The following is a 6,185-nucleotide window of genomic DNA, read 5'->3' on the forward strand; positions in this document are numbered from 1 at the left end:
ATATGAAAACACATACCTACTTGAAAAGAAAAAAATATGTTCCAAATCGTCAACTCTACAACGCAGTTCAAAATCTCAATATTTCACGCTTTGACAACGTTTTTCAGATATTTTACGAATCATGAAAATAACTGAATACGTACTTCATTAAAAAAAAGATCATAAATTCCGAAATTCATATAATTTTCCAATTTAGCTCTGAAGACTCAATAAATATTCGAAAATAAACCACAACTGTTCCCTCAAAATAACATTTCCCATATCACAATTCCACACTAGAATCGTGATGTAATATTGTATGAGATTAGTTCATTTGCAATATAATGAAGTTTACTCCATAAAATACAATTTATAATGATTGTTTAGTAAAGAGTTATCCTATATGAACAATAAGCTATTATTTGTTTTTCGTTTTTATTTAAACTCTTAATCTACAAGTCTGACGTCTGAAATTCCTGAATCATAATTTACTAGATACTTATTTTGATCCTGATCGTGTGTTTTTCCTCTATTCGAAAACTTAATCTGGAATAATGGATCTGTCAAATCACAACACCGAAGTACTTCTAGGTGTATGAAAAAAAGTGAATGTAATAATATATACACTTGCAATGAAATAATAAAACACCGCTGTAAGAACTAAATCAAAGATGATGATCAAATATGTACACAACGGAAAACGATATCACACATACTTGGTATTTTTCCATTAACAACAACAAAAACATTAACATTTTGTGAAGTATGAATTGCAACCAAAATACCTACTTTGCAATTCGAACAAACATTTGAAGCAAGTGTTTCAAATTTTTTATTATCTTATTATTTCTCCGTTTTTTAAAACAAAAAATTCATCTACTCCTCATATGTAAGTCTGTACAAACATGGGTGGAGGCATTTCATTTTTATGAGGATAAATAAATAACGTGAAAGAAGACACAAAATGTTAATGTTTTGGTTGTTATTAATGAAAAAATACCAAGTATGTGCTATCGTTGTATTCCAAATAAAATGACACGCAATTTTCACTAACAATATACAGGGGCTGCATTTGAAAATAAAAAGTTAGGGGTAGCTATTATAGGGCTGTCAAGAGTAAGAACTTTTTTGAACTTAGTAATGATTTGATCGAGTAAAACCACCACAATAAAAGTTTTATGAAACCCACTGTAAATCATGTAAAGATCAAATATAAATTTCAAGCTTTATCGCCTCATCAGAATCAAGAAATTGCAAGCAGAATTAAAAAATAAAGGGATTATATCATCATCTAGATGAACTAATTGAAAATAATGACATCATGATTAATATCTGTGTATACCTGAAGGTATGTGGTCTTCAAGGACGGAATTGTCGCATGAAAGGATGAATCAGCTCTTTTCTCGAATATTTGCCGTTTTTAACATTGATTGATGCTTCAGGGTACCCCATCAGGTGATAGTACCACCAAAGTAACATCAAATAGTATTTCACATTAAACAATCAGAGGTTGTACTTCAAGATTATAGTAGTACCACTATACCTATAGAATCAAAGTACCTACCTCAAGGAGCCATCTCTGCTAGAGTTGCACAAGTTCTACTTGTGCACAAGTTTGAATTGAATGTTTCAGATTGACTCGAAATTAAGTCAAACTCAAGTCAATATTTCTGACATATTATTGAAGTAAAATCAAACTAGACAACAGGTTTTAAAATTCAAACTTTTTGTCAAACTAGTTTGAAAAATAATTTATTTGGTAGATATACCTTGAATTAGTAAAATATTTATGTTTAATATAGTAGGTAGGTACAACTAATACCTACATTAATTTAAAACAACAAAAACAAATTCTACTTCATACAATTTTTTGTAGCTGTTCTTCAAAAGTCGTTAAAGAACTAGTTTCATTCTTGGAATTTTATACCGTTGTTCTTCATTTTCGCACTTCACAATTTTCATTGTTTTAGAATGCCTGCCGCAACGTCAAAAAATCTGTATATTTTGTTGTTGATTAATTTTGCCTCGTCTACAGATTTTTTCTCATACTTTTTGAAGGGGGAATCTTCAAAATCAGATTCAATTTTTTCTGGTACGTATTCCGAGCTGCATGAGCTACATGAAAAAATTTCAGGTTCAGGGATTTCGAGTTCAGACGCCACACACACTTAAAAAAAAAACGAAACAAGCCAAGCGCGTATCCTTCCAAATATGAACTTATTTGCGGAGTAGCAGGGTACATGATCAGGCATGTTGCGCAATATGATATTCAAACTTCAAACTGTTTGAAGAAGTTTGATTTCAAGCCAAACGTAAAGATACACAAATCAAGTCAAACTTTTTTACGTAAAAAGTTAAGTCAAGTTTGTGAGTAAAATAAAATTAGTTTGACTTGAATGCATCTCTGATCTCTGCCTCCATGATCAGCGCGACTATGAAAAAATTGAAGCGGAATATAAAAATTGTTCTTAATATATGAAGCGGTGATACAGGACTATAGTAGTACCCCAGCGGGCGATAGCGGGTACCAACAAAGAAACAAATTTCATATAAGTCAACCAGAAATGTTTCTTCAGAGCTATAGTGGTACCTCCATGGAACCAAGGTACTTCAAGAATTCTCCAATGTTGCAAAGGTGAGTTTTTCATTAAGTCAACCATAGGTGGTACCTCCGGACTATAGTGGTACCTCAATAGAACCAAGGTACTTCAAGTAATATCCAATGTTACATAAGTGAGTTTTTCATTAAGTCAACCATAGGTGGTACTTTAAGATTATAGGAGTACCACCATAGAACTAAGGTACCTACTCCAAGAAGCCGTCTCTGCCCTCGCGACCACCGCAACCCGGTCATCTCAAAGACCCCCCCAAAACACGAAATTACAACGTTCCGATTCCAGAATGAGTTATTCATCTGGACCAGTCTAGCCGTAATTCCGTGTAATTTTCGGCAGTGGACCGCGGGTACCGATAAACGATAAATCTGGGCGTTCCTCGATAGAAGAAGATCATCTCTTCGCCGAAAAAGAGCGGAGGAATTCGGAAGTGGTGCCCGGAGAGAGGTCAACGGAACAATTCGGAGAGACTTCAAGTTCGTCTCATGTTAATTTTTTTTTCGTAACTTCGCGTTACGCACCGGCGTCGTCGGACGGCTAGACGGCCGTTCTAGGAAGCGCGGACGATGAGTAAAAGTGTTATATTGGCGATCGTCCGATTTCTAATCGGATCCGAGAACCGGATGATGGACTTGAAGGTCTTTGAAGATCTTCCGCGCCGTCTTCGTATGTAGGTGGTTTGGGGGAGTCCCACTTTGGAGGGGCGTTCCGCAAGGGTCGGTTTGGTAGCTGATTTTCTTTATGTTTTCATTAAGTTTTCGTCTTTCACTTTTCCTTATAGGGCAATTATTCATTATCAGATATTGTTGTCATTTTCAGAGATCAATTTTTTGCACTTCTAAAGACAAGTGCCATTCGAAATTTAAGTTGAATATCAATATTTTATGTGTTTTTACTACCAAGTCAAAAAATCTTGCAATAAATTTCAATTTTCTCCGATTGACAGCAAATATTGATTTTGCTGACACATATCAATCAGCACAGTATTACTATTCCAATTTTTGTCCATCATTTTCACAATAAATTTGGACCTGCAAACGCTTATTTGTGTTCGAGATACAGGGTGTTAAAGTTTGATTTTTTCTCAAGAATTTCCTTCACATCACCTTTCCTGCACAAGATATTCAACTCAAATTTGGCGTAGATATTCCAATTAAGTTGTCATCATGTGTGATATGCTGATTTTGAATGCAAATCTGCAGGGATGACATTTTGTCTGGAACAGTGGCCGTTTCTTTCCTCCAGAACTTTTTTTTAGTGGACCACATGGTAGTTTAGAAAAATGTAAAGAGAAACTTTGTTCGAGTATTACAATTTTTGATTTTCTGTAGTTCTTCGAATCTGCTAACGATTCCGAGAAAAAAATTCAAACAATTCTCTATTAATCCTCAGAAAAATCCAAATGGTTGACTATTAGAGAAATGTAGAGAAAATTGGTCCGGTCCTACAATTTTTGGTTTCTTGTAGTTCTGGCGTATCTGCTACCACTTCCGAAAAAAAATTTCAAACAATTCCCTAGTTCATCATGAAAATCCAATTTTTTTTTAAATCCCAAGTAGTAAGTAAACTGTGATGAATAAATGAATTATAAGTTTTGGTTCTTATATAACCAACTTGTGGCGGAGATTAATAAAAATTCAATAAACTGGCATAACCATCATGAAACAGTAGGACTACAAGACAATTAATTATTAGTTATTAATTTTTTTGTTGAAAACTAAAAGATTCACAAAAATGAAATTGAGCTGACATTTTATGCGGGCGAGAAGGCATTAAAAAAAAATGTTTGGTGGTGTTCCTCTATGATTCCAAGGGGTAGGAAAATCCACCCTCAAACTTATTTCGAAATAACTTTTTCTATATTCATATTTCAATAAAGTTAATTTTGGATAGACTGATCCAGTCTTAACGAATGGGTCTCTCGTAGATTTTTGTTAAAATTCTGGGTTTTTGAGGGAAAAAAACTATCAACAGATAATATGATAGTATGAATTGTGGAGGCTGGAATTATTTTCGACCTTAAATTCATTCAATTGGAGGATATCAAAGCGATATTTTCATCGAGAACTGGTACAAACATAAAATGAATGTAACGAAACAGAACACTTATAAACTTTTCACAAATTAAAAACTACTTTTCGGATGCCATCTTTAGAGGACTGTAATTAAACAGGGGGAGGCTAAAAAAAAAGTTCATAGGAAAGACCCACCCTATTTTTTTGCAAGTAATCGTCCCCTAAAATTTTTCGCAACTATTCATATACACCCTGTATAATTTTAGCGGTTGAATTGAGAGCGTTGATGCAATAGAGAAGATATTTGATCAGCTTCGCGCGTTTTACAACAAAAATTAGAGTAAATTCACCGAAAGCCAATTTCCCTTTGAAGCGGTGCCTGGTCCTTTATTCCCATTACAAAAAGTCATCTCAGAATGTCAACCAAGCTCATAAGACGTTTCACCACCCCAGTGCAGAACTGTCTCTTTCGGCTTTTTCGTCCTTATCGATACAAACGATCTAAAGCTACAGGTCCCTACGTGCCCGAAACCGTTCTCGGAAATTCGTCGCGAAGTTTTTCGGAAAACTCGGAACAATAGAGACGGAACGTCCGAAATTCAACAGGCCCATCAACTCAGGTCTCTTTACTCATCCTCCCCCCGAATCTTTCTCCGAAAATCGGCGGCGGGCGGACGAGACGAAGAAGATCGCCGCGGGGTAAGAAATTCAGTAAGAGATTTCCCGCCACGTCCCAATGACCCATTTCGAATTGATTAACTGCATGCGTCCCCGACCTGTGCTGTGAGGAGAGAGCGAGCCGGTTCCTCGAAAATGGAGTGAATCAGAGTCGATGTAACGTCGTTACTTGGTAATTGGCCGGTTGTTTGACAGTTACGAAGAGCGATCTTGGAAAGTTCGGCGCTTTTCTCCGCCGCCCGATATATTTCCGACATGAACTTTGACGTCCCATACAGATATCGATCGGATTTTTACTTGTTTTTGTCAACGCCAAATATTTCGATAGCATACACAGAAAACCTATAAAATATTATTAATTTGCGAGAATTTTTTCCTAAAACTACTATGAAAAGTAGCGTTTTCTTCATAGCTTTCTGAATTTCAAAACTATACACTGTGAGAAATATTATTTCTCACGGCACTTTGCCCACAACTCGCTTGTTAGACCAATTAAATCAGGCTTTTGAAAAGTCTCTCGCCTTTCAGGCTCGTGCCACAAACTTCCACACTCGCGAGAAAAGTTGGACTTTCTCCACTTGTTGCACACTACACTTTTCCTACAACTGCACAAATTTAAATATTTCAAGTAAGGTACCCAATTCGATTCAAAGTGGCCTTCGTTGACAGTATCTGTTCATTTTTTGTGTTTCCATTGAAACGACTCCTCAAAAGACCTATTTCATAGGTCTATCGAACGAGGTGAGGGCAAAGTGCCGTGTGGAATAATATTTCTCACAGTATGAGCAATACATGGTTTTGAAATTCAGTAATCTATGAAGAATACGCTACCTACTTTCCATAGCAGTTGTAGGAAAACTCCCTTTTCCCGCTCGTGTGTTTTGCGACACTCGCCTTT

This window comes from Harmonia axyridis, chromosome 1 (genome assembly GCF_914767665.1).
Source record: "Harmonia axyridis chromosome 1, icHarAxyr1.1, whole genome shotgun sequence".
NCBI lineage: Eukaryota > Metazoa > Arthropoda > Insecta > Coleoptera > Coccinellidae > Harmonia > Harmonia axyridis.